Raw genomic sequence first — 12,179 nt, forward strand, 5'->3', positions numbered from 1 at the left:
ATGAATGTACATATGCTTTTTTGTGTATATAGTATTATAATAAAAACTCTAGTTGGTTAATTTCAGTGAATTTTTGGGTACATTGCTATTAAACCAAGCACATCAATTAGAAATTATCATCCATTTGTCATGATTAGTAACAAAAAATTAAAATATATACTTAAATTAAGGAATAAACAATAAATAATGTGTTTTTTTAATAGGATTAGGATCGAAAGAAATCAACAGAAGTCCTTTGCACAATTTAAATCTGGACTTTCTTAGTCATACCCATTAATACACGGATGGTATAGAGGGGAGTGGTATATATCCCTTTTTTTCTTTTAAAACACATAACACACTTACATTTAAAAAAAACATAACATCGATATTAGCCTTGTTTATATATTCTTAAAGTTGCCCAACCGACTAGACAAAATGTGCTGCCAACTGGAGGACAAATCGTGAACCTTTCGGGGCGGAGGCAAAAATATCGATTATTTTCGTTATTTTCCTCAGAGTAATGTAATAATATAGCCCAGGATTTCTGCGAACTTTAATAGTGATCAGCTGATTAAGAAATTTAAACGAAACTTTTATTTTATTGTAAATTGTGGATTATTTTTGCCTGTTATTTTAAGAATTCCGTATTAACAAAAAAATTATTATTTCGATATGTTGGTACATTATTTATAATTTATGATAATGCTAGTTGCTGTTAATTAATATTTAAAAAAAAGTTACATACCTATTTTAATTTGATTTAATGCAGGTTTATAAAAGAATCATTTCATTCTTAGATTATTTTATTCTAAATTGAGTGCTTTACGAATTTTATGATATTTTTTTTGAAAACATGAAACTTTTTACATTTTTGATGCCAACTAATTGGCATGGTATTATTGGTATGGAAATTAGCCAAGAAAGAAAAGAATTGGCTATAACTTGTAATTTTTCGAAAAAAACATATTATACCTATATCGCTGAAAAGCTTAAAAAATGGCGCTTTTTATGAAGTCATGGCCAACTATGGTTTCCATTTAAAAAAAACATAATGTTTGTGTCATATGTCAAAAATGACAGGCTTTAGAAAAAAAAAAGAGAAAACACAAACTCATTAGGTATGTGATTATCTACAACTTTTATCTGAAAAGTTTTTGTCTAAAATACCGTATGATCGAATAAAAACGGCTTCAGCGATGGCTATGAAATGACGATCGATGATATTTCCCATATAATTTTACATAGATATAAAATGACCGCGATCTTCATTTCATAGCCATTGTTGACGCCGTTTTTATTCGATCATACGGTAGATTATAATGAAATTAGAGACAAAGTTTTAAAATAGCCAAAATTTGTTTTTTTCGAAATATCTAGTAAGCCTTGAATTTCTCCGAAAAATCCGAAAGGCGCATATTTATGACCCCACAAAACTGCAATTTTTTCCCCATTTAACCGACTCTTATCTCCAGTAGTTTCCGAGATACCCATAGAGAACATCGTAGGAAACTTACCCTGTTTAGTATTTAGAAACTAACTATTATTATTATTTGACTAGATTAATTTGATTAATAAAACTCGATTAATTTAATTTAAAATAAATTTGATCAGATTTTTTCTTCGTATATTCTACTACCAGAAAACCAAAATTATATGATAACGCACTTTTCAACGAAATTGAAGGAAGATATAGTGTATCTATCACAATACTTAATAGAATTACTACAATTAGAAGAAAAACAAAAAGAAAAAATACCCAAATACCTTCACCTACTACTCATCTACAAAATAAACTAATATAATCTCTTATAAAAACACTACACAACTACTTCTTCACTACTTCAACCACTTCTACACTGAAAAAATTATCAAACTTACTAATTAATCAAACAAAAAGAAAAAAATAACCAAATTATCCTTTCACCTACTACTTAACTGCAAAATAATAAACTACAAAAACACTACTAAACTATTTCTGGTATTCTACACCAAACATTATAATTAAACTTAATAAAATTAATCTAATTTTACACTACAACCACTACAACTACAAAGAAATAAGAACATTTTTTAAAACTAGAAGAAACAGAACCTCGATACATGCGACCAGTATAATAGATCAAGCGGACAAAGAATATAAAATACTTTAAAAATGTGCATTCAGAAAGAAAAAATATCTCGAAAATTATCTAAACAAACATTTTTTTTCTTATCAGTGAAAAGCATCGGCCTCGAAATTTGTCGGGTATTTACAATGGTCGAATTGTATAATTACCAGCTTTTATAGCATATCTAATAGACAAAAAGTATCTGGTCGATTAGTAACCAATTGGCACAGTCCGAAAATTATCGATTTTTATTTTCTCTGTTTTTATTGGTCGCTTCAAAATTCAGAGTAACAAAAAATATTTTTCTGTAGTAAAAGACTGTGAAATACGCCCCGCCATCTGGTGCTTTACGTCCATAAACATCTTAGGTTGAGCTACTTTAAAAATTCATATACAAGGATATTAGGTATAGAGAAATATCAGGAATTTTTTTTTTCTTTTTACAGACAAGCAGTGCAGATATACCTACGTTGACCGTATACAGAGAGCAACTCTGTATAAACACGTACTATATATCAGTTGCTCTCTATATACGGTCAACGTAGGTATATCTGCACTGCTTGTCTGTGAAAGAAAAGAAACTCGTGATATTTCTCTATACCTAATATCGATGTTATGTTTTTTTTTAAATGTAAGTGTGTTATGTGTTTTAAAAGAAAAAAAGGGATATATACCACTCCCCTCTAAATCCAATTAAAAAAAACACATATATTATTGGATCGCCAACAATAAAAATTAGATAAAAAATAAAGCATTCTTAAGTTAACGTCTCATTTTTGTTGTTAAAGCTTATCTGGACGGGGCCTACTTTGTTTACGCGGAATCCGAACCCGGGTCCTCGGCCATATTGTCCATTGCCTACCGACTTGGCGAGTGCCTAAATCGACTCTTACTCACGAGATATTCGATCTCATCCGGCCTCAAACCGGCGTGAATGAGCAGTGTGTGTCAATAGATTTTACACTCTTGCCATGGAATAACAGCACGAAAGCAATCATCCAATCACATGGTCTAACGTAGGGTTGCCAGTCGTGCCAAATTTTCGGGATTGTCTCGAATTTGGAGTTGTTGTCCAGATGTCCCCAAGCAACTGTTAAAAACGTTCATTTGTCCCGAATTTTAATGTCTATTTAAGCTAAAATTGGAAGTATTTAATGGCAATATCGATTTTAAAGAAATTTAACAGAAATTTGAATAGTGATGAGCGAGACTAGTCTTGGTCTTGCACAAGAGGCAAGACCAAGACTAGCGTTTAAGCTGCAAGACCAAGACCGACCAGTGCAAGGCATTGACAAGACCAAGACCAAGCATGCAAGACTATTGCGGTCTTGCATTTTTTCTACATTTGTGTGATACAAGAAATTACTTATTTTTTCAATTATTATTTAATTCTATTACAAATGGCGTTTTCCGACTAATAATTTCTTTTTTTAAAAAGTCGTTTCTGCAAAAGTCTTGTAGCAAGACCAAGACATGAAGACTACTTATTAATTGCAAGACCTTGCATTTGCTCATCGGAATGTAGAATGTTTAGGAGGAGGGTTAATCACCGCGACCTTACAGATCTATTGTGTGTTCCCCTTTATTTCTCCAACGAGTTATAACTCATCATAAGTCTCAGGGCTTTCACAAAAGCCAGTATCTGAGACGGCTCCACAGAGACCAGCTCTCCATCTCCGACATTAGCCGTACCAAAGTTTATGGTACGAATGGTTGTCTTCACGGCGCAGTCAGTGATGAGGTGTTCTGGTTTTTTTCCCATCCCCCCCTGCCTCCAGTATCTGCACTCGCCATTGTTTCTTAGCTTCAATCTACTGTGATGTGCGTTGAGGAGCCAGTTTCCTGTTAAAAACTCCGTGACAATCCGAAGATTTTTCTTACTTAAATCAAGGAAAATCTTCTAGTGTCTTAAACCGTTAGAGGATTGCCATTCCAGGTTACGGATAGAGTCTTCCAGGTTTTTGGGTTGCACCTTAAGTTGGTTTCCACTTGGAAAACAAAGCGGTTCTGGTCCAGTTCGTAGCTCCTTTTCTAGCTAGATAGTTTGATTTTTCATTGCCTTTTATCCCTTGGTAGACTGGCCATCCAGAGTAGGAAAACTTTATTTTCTTTGTCTAAGCTTCTCTAGGCTTTCTTTGACCAACTTTGAGTTGATGGTAACTAAGTTGATGGGTCTTAAGGCTGCTTTACTATCGGATAAGATGGGTACCTATTTCTTATTTCCTGTAGTTCCTATCTAAAGATGTGATTCGTTTTTATGAACTTACGAGACCAAAACATGTATTTCATTATATCAATTATAGGGAATTATATCACTTTATAGGGAAGGATTGTACAGGGTGTCCCACTAAGAACAGCTCTCGGCTGTATCTCGGAATGTATTAGCCGTAGAGCCTGCCGAAAAAAATATTTATAACTAAAGAGGCTATGAGAAATTCCTGGAAATTATTCTTACATTTGTAGATCGACCGCTAGGGGGCGCAACTGCAACAAAAAATAAGAAATTGGAGTTTTTACACAATTTTGTCTAGATAAGGTGTACTATAAGTAAGAGATTCATAATCATCAGTAAATTTTGAATATTTTTTGTTAGAGCCATTTTCCCCTATCTACCAAAATAAAGTGGTGGGAGGAGATTAGATCTGTTTTTATTTAAATATTAATAACTCCGGACTGGATGATCGGAATCCAACAAGCGAGGGCTCGTTTAAAAGAGCGTTTCTTACTCTATGTTCTACCATATAAACAATAGTAATAAGCCTTTGAACGTAGACGCTAGGGGGCGTTGTCTTACAATTTAACGTGTTTGCGTGTTTTTTGCGTGTTTTTTCAAAAAAATTAAATGCGATAGTATACGTAATTTTAACTGATAGTAAAGAGTAATAAAAGCTTAACAAGTCAGCGAAAACCGCATCTTGATATCTTTTTTCAACCCAAAGTTATTAGCAAAATTATAATAAATACCAAAAAAAAAGCCCTTAATTGCCTTATTTTGCTAACACGGTATTACTAGCCCTCATGATTATGAACATTCTGACAAAAAATAAGATAGAAATGATTAGATTATTCTAAAATCGACAATATACCAGAATACCATAACACCATATCTATTAATATCTAATAATTAAGATATCAATGACAGTTAAAAAGAAACGACGCCTCAGTGCAGTCATGCTTTGGAAAAAAGTTGCTTTTGACGTAATAGTATAAACGTCAAAGTGTTATTAGATCAACATTTTGATAGTCTTAGCAGCGTTTTTTCTCTGTTGAAGAAAGGCATTTTTAGAAAAGCAATCAAAAGATAAAAAAAGGCTGCTGAGACTATCAATATGTTGATATAATAATATTTTGATGTTTAAACTATCCGTTTAAAAGCAACTTTTTTCCAAAGCTTACCATGAATTCGCTGAGGTGTCGTTTCTTGTCCACAATCATTGGTATCTTAATTATTAGATATTAATACACCTAGCATTATGGTTTTCTGGTCCGTTGTCGATATTTTGATATATTTTTTTTATATTATTTTTTATTAGAGTGGTCATAATCAAGAGGGCTAGTGATATCGTGTTAGAAAAATACGGTAATTAAGGGCTTATATTTTCGTACTTATTATAATTTTGCTAATAACTTTGGTTTGAAAAAAGATATCAAGATGCGATTTTCGCTGACTTGTTAAGCTTTTATTACTCTTTACCATCAGCTAAAATTATATATACTATCGTATTTAATTTTTTTGAAAAAACGCGCAATGTTTGTTAAATTGTAAGACAACGCCCCCTAGCGTCTACGTTCAAGCGCTTATTATTATTGTTTATATGGTGCAATATAGAGTAAGAAACATTCTTTTAAGCGAGCCCTCGCTTATTGAATTCCGATCATCCAGTCCGGAGTTATTAATATTTAAATAAAAACAGATCTAACCTCCCCCATCACTTTATTTTAGCAGATAGGGGAAAATGGTTCTAACAAAAAGATCCAAAATTTACTGAAGATTATGAAGCTATTATTTATAATACATCGTATCTAGGCAAAATTTCTTAAAAATTCCATTTTGTTATTTTCCATAGCAGTTACGCCCTCTAGCGGCCGTCCTACAAACTTGAAAATAATTTCCAGCAATTTCTCATGATTTCATTAGTTACAAATATTTTTTTCCGCAAACTCTGCGGCTAGTACTTTCCAAGATACAGCCGAGAGCTATTCTTAATGGGACACGCGGTACACATCAAACACGCATACTGCTTATAAACGTTTACAATATTTTGTATATGCCCTCCGATAAATGTATATTTACACTTTTTTATCGCTTATTTTTACTACTTACTCTTTTTTCTAAAAGGAAGCAGACATCTTGCTCGTTAAATGTTTGGTTTAGTAGCGATAGTCCTACAGAATCAGTTTTCAACATCCTAGTTTCCTTACTGTTGTACATAAATCTCAGTTTTATTAATTTTCAGAAAATTCTCACTATCACCGCACTAGCAACACAACCATTTCTAATATTGCATTACTCACTCAGAATTACACTGCTTACAACCTTCATCTAACCCTAAAATATCCTGATGATCAAAATTTCTTGTTTTATTATGGTGGAAGGGATACCCCCGATGTTATTGAGGTACCTTCTAATTTATCTGAGGAAGAAACAAAATTTATTTGTACCGCATATCAGCCTGAACATTTCAAAAACATTAAAATACTCGATGACATGCTAAAAAGAAACTTGATATTCAAAAGTAGAATATTAACAGTTAAATCAATGTGGAATAAAAGTAGGAAAGACGTCAAAAATATTAAATCTGAGAACATATCTGTAAAACTTGAAAATTCCAAAGAAAATTTAATTAAACCTGATAACAAAGTCTTCACTAAAGCTACAGAAAAAATATTTTTTAAAGAAGTTGCATGGGCTAATAAAAATTACAAAGCTCATTTGAAATTCCTAAAAGATACGGAGATCTGCCCTTTAGAAAAAAAGACATTTAAATCGTTAGATGAAAGATTAGAAATTTTGAATAAAGTCAATTGCCTGAAAGATAAAAAGGATATAGGAAAAACCATAAGGAAATATAATGATTTTAATTAAAAAATCAATTATTTAATAATTAAGGTTCTTGAAAAAGTATAGAGTTGTAGCCAAACCAAAGTTACTGAGATTAAGCTTTAAATTGTATTAAGAATTAGCAAATTATTTTTCTAAATATTTAAAAGTGATTATATTATTTATTTTACGTGTTATATTTTACAAAAATATTAGAAAATGTTATTATTTAAACCTTATTTTCTTAATTTGTTTTTCTAACTTTATATTTTTTAATTTGTTTTCTTCTGATGAAATCAGTTGTTATTTATTTTGTATTTTGTTAAAACAATCATTATGTTTATTATACAGGGTGTCCAGAAGTGCAAGTATTTTAAGGGGTGGTAGATCTGGCCAAAAGAAACATATTTTCTCTTTGCCATTTTAAAAATAAATTGATAATAACCGAGTGATTTAACTTTGAAAATTAAAAAAGATAATGGTAACATTTTGAGAGCCGCCGGCAGGAATCGATAATCAGCCTCAAATACCAAGCAATTACCCGGATTTTAGCTTGTTCGACGCCCAGTGTTAATACATCGACTAGAAAGATTAAAAACTACTTGGAAAATTAAGATTAAAAGTAAAAAACTTAACTTACTTTGACAACACTTCATTTCATTGCGATTCTTGACAGCACTACATTAAAATACCCACGTGTATTTGGCACAAAATACATAAATTTGCTATCTAAATTATCTAGGGTTATTTTTTTGAGAATTTAAACTCCTCTGTTTTGCTATCTCACAATCTTGTTTTTGTGAATAAACACCAAAATAATTGATAATTCTATTTGAATAATAAAATTATTTTTACAAGTTTACCTTACATTTGCCTATTTTTAAGTTTTGTCAGAGGTTTACTGTTTTGAGTAAAATATCAAATGAATTTGATAACCTAAAATTCATCAGCTAAACAGATCAGCTGATTTACATCAGCTGGGGTTTTTAAATGTAGGACAAACGTCAATTACGACTATTTACATATCTAATAGAGGGCGCTGATTCAAGAAATTCGGAAAGAAGGTGAAAAAATATTTGATTTATTCAGTTTATGTTCAGTATCATTGGATTCATCGGTGGTAGAAGACTTTGAGTCTTGCTGGAATGCCGATCTCGGAATATTTAGATCATAAGTTGTATTTATGTAGAATTGTTTTACGTATATAATTGTTCATTATTTTAAGTTTCATTATTTCAGTTTACGAAACTGTATTTAAAATAGTATACGTTGTAGATACTAATACTAAACCACTAGTAATCTACAAGTATTTTTTGTAGAAATTTAAAAATGTGAACTTATAACTTATACAGAATGCGGATAACGTAGGAGGTGACAACACTGCATTCTCTCAAAGCAATATAAAACATTTCCGGACACTGAACAAGCGGCACTCAAAAGTTTTTCAATATTTTCCGGAAAATGTCAAGAAAAATATAAAATTTCCAATATTTTTTTTCGCAGAAAACCTCATGGCCGTGTTTCTGGAGTCGTACTATACTACCAGTTAAAATACTTGCACTTATTCTTGGGACGCCCTGTATAAAGATGATCTTCAGAGAAATAAGTAAACACAGATGCGCGTTGTCATATAAATAACCATTGGTAGTCATAATATATAACACCGCTTTAAACCTTAAAGTTTATATCTTAGTATATTTAAGTTATAAACAAAAATGAAATTTTTGTATAAGTATTTTAGAGTTCCTTTAGGTGTACTTATTTTTCTGAAGCTTCATAAAATGAAAGCTCGATGTAAATGAGTTGTATTATGAAGTTCTTGAGGCATATTTATGTTTTGTCATATTCTCAGAGAATAACACTTTGTATGTTTAGTACAAAATTTAGAGATTTTTGTATGTTTAAAATTACAGAGATTAAAAAAATATATATTTTTTATACTTTCATACTGAAATTACTTTAAAAACAATACAAAAGAATACAAAAATGTGCGATGCAGACTTTTTCATGTCTTATCTTTTAAATTTGTTGTTATATTTGTTTTATTATTTGTTTAATAGTTACTTTTAACAAGCACATGCCAATTTTGATATTTCTACCAAAACCATTAATAATATTAATTGATACAAATCTCTTTCAAATCCTTAAACTTTCTGACACATTTCCAATGCCTGGATAAGTATTTCCAGATTGAACAGTACGGTTTGAATTATGACATATAAAGTTACATTCAATGGATAAAAAAGAGTATGCGTCTCACCTAAATTTACTAAAAAAAGTTAGATTGTCTTATTTACACACCATTTTCTCGATCGATGTTCTCAAAGCACAACTTTTAATTGCATGGCATGATCCATCTTGTGTTTTTTGATGCAGACTCATCTGTACATTGACATGGGAGTTGGTAAGGTACTATAGGTGTTCAGTGTATATACCTAGTGTATAATTAACTGGTTTTATCATGTTATTGGTGGAGGTACTTAAAACTAAATCATTTTGCGTTTCACTTTACATCTACAAATAAAAATTTTGTTATATATTGTGCATCGTTATTAATTTCATCTGTTATTAATTGGGGATGTTTTTGATTTTCTTTATGAAGAGTAGTCATAAATACGCATATAACATTTTAATTAGACTTGCATTATTTTAATATAAGTAGATCGTAATTTTATTGTTTCTTGGTCTTAGTAGTAGTAATATACATTCAAGTATACATTTTAGATTTTTTAGAAGTTTTGGTTTTGTATGTTTGTATATTTCCATAATATTATAAAAGAACTAAAGAATATGTAGGGTTTTTTAAACATTTAACACAAGATGAAAAAACACATCTTTTAAAATTACGTAATTTTTACTTTTTTCTTTACCGTAAGATGATTATGAGTTTTAGTATTTTTTAATTATGATTATTTTTGATGTTTTATAGAGGGTGTTCACTTCATATGAATGTATGCCCTCAACATCTTAACTTTTGAGGTACAGGGTTTTTCTAAAACAACTCTTTTTTCATAATTACTCTGATGCTATTAGCTATTATAGATATCTTTGTGAAACATGATAAAGGTTTTCTATGCATTAATGTGCCTACACAAACACAAACAATTTTTGTCTATTTTAACCAGTGGGATTCATACGTGTTTTACATTGAATAATTTTGAAGAAAAAATGGTACGCTACTGGCTTCTCGTTAAATAAACATTTTTAAAATCTTCATTCTTTTCCACACAATTTTCATCTCTTGATTTTTTCGTCCGACTCGTAATTTTTGCTTTAAAAAATTAAAGTCATTTTACTAAGGGCTCAAGGCGCTGATGCGGTGATTGTTGTGTGATCGTTTCATGCATTGGCTGGATTTAAATTAAGAGATACAACAACAAAAAAATGTAGGTACAGGGTGGGTCAAATTCGACGCTTTTAAATGGAAACACCCTTTTCTATAGGAGATAGACAAAAACTAATATCGGTGTCTGGAGCTCAATTTTTGTCAAAAATATGATGGTGAAAACGGCATATCGATATCTGTTACCGTTTCGGAGTTACGGGGTATTTTTCAAAAATATACATTTTTAACAAATCGCTGTAACTTTTTTGCTATGGAAAATTTTGTATTTTTATGAAAATATTTCCAAAGCACCTTTTTACGTAGAATTTAATGGTTTAAGTATAATTTTTTTAAAATTAATAATTTAAGAATTATCAACAGAAAATTTGATTTTTTATATGGGACACCCTGTATATTATTAATTTATTGAAAAGAATTTAAAATTACCTTTCCAAAAATATAACACACTTGATATTTTGCTCGATTCCTCTTCGAGATATAGAGTATATAAAAATTCGTCCGCTTTAAATAAGTAGGCTTTGAACGACACCGGCTGTATTGCAAAAAATATATAGCTGTGAGCATCAATGCTGTGAGCATCAAAAGCGAAAATAATATTTTCTATGAGAGATGCAGAATTTAGAACAATTTAAAATATATTTAACTAACATCAACACATTTAAACTATATCTAATAACAATAAAAATAAATAGCAAACCAAGACATGAGATTTTGCTACAGGTTTTCGACATATCGACCGTCTTCTGTTATGGACAGACGGGGCAGTTTTTGGATATTTCTCGCGAAATTCATTAATTTATTGGGGGTGAAAGATACCCTTTCATAACTGCTAAGTATTTCTAATTCTTGTCTAGATTATACGGAAGAATAAGGAACCTTTACTTTTCAGCAAATATATCCATAGGATTAGATCCATGGGCACTAAGTCAGGCGGCCTCGACGGCCTACGGCTGGGATCTTGGTTAGCTATTCAATTATTCTTGAAATTGGCTGCAAAAATTTGCTGATAACTTCAGCGTTCACAGGCGGTGCGTCGTCTTGCTGGAAAAATATGTTTTCGAGTTCCATTAAGGGCATATCATCAATAAGGGGTCCAAAGCATACTAGTTAAAAGTGGCGAACTTTTAAAAATTCTGTATTTCGAAGGGGATTATTTTTTTTAAACCAAGACATGAGATTTTGCTACAGGTGTTCGACATATCGACCGTCTTCTGTTATGAACAGACGGGGCAGTTTTTGGATATTTCTCGCGGAATTCATTAATTCATTGGGGGTGAAAGATACCCTCTCATAACTGCTAAGTATTTCTAATTCTTGTCTAGATTATACGGAAGAATAAGGAACCTTTATTCTTCAGCAAATATATCCATACTATTAGATCCATGGGCACTAAGTCAGGCGGCCTCGACGGCCTACGGCTGGGATCTTGGTTAGCTATTCAATTATTCTTGAATGTTTTCTAGTTCCATTAAGGGCATATCATCAATAAGGGGTCCAAAGCCTACTAGTTAAAAGTGGCGAACTTTTAAAAATTCTGCATTTCGAAGGGGATTATAACAAAATATCAAGTGTGCTATATTTTTGGAAATGTAATTTTAAACTCTTTTCTGATAATTAAAAATATAGAGGGTGTCCCAAATAAAAAAACAATTTTTCTATTGATAACTCTTAAAATATTAATTTAAAAAAAATTTCACTTAAA

The 12,179-nt window shown here is 31.1% G+C and overlaps 1 protein-coding gene across 2 annotated transcripts in view; it reads left to right on the forward strand.

The window, feature by feature from the left end:
* LOC115881359 (DNA polymerase zeta catalytic subunit) overlaps positions 1 to 12,179 on the forward strand; it is a 29,775-nt gene that overhangs the window by 6,669 nt on the left and 10,927 nt on the right. The window lies entirely within an intron of this gene.

Source organism: Sitophilus oryzae, unplaced genomic scaffold (genome assembly GCF_002938485.1).
Source record: "Sitophilus oryzae breed Bouriz unplaced genomic scaffold, Soryzae_2.0 scaffold_1717_pilon_pilon, whole genome shotgun sequence".
Taxonomy (NCBI): domain Eukaryota; kingdom Metazoa; phylum Arthropoda; class Insecta; order Coleoptera; family Curculionidae; genus Sitophilus; species Sitophilus oryzae.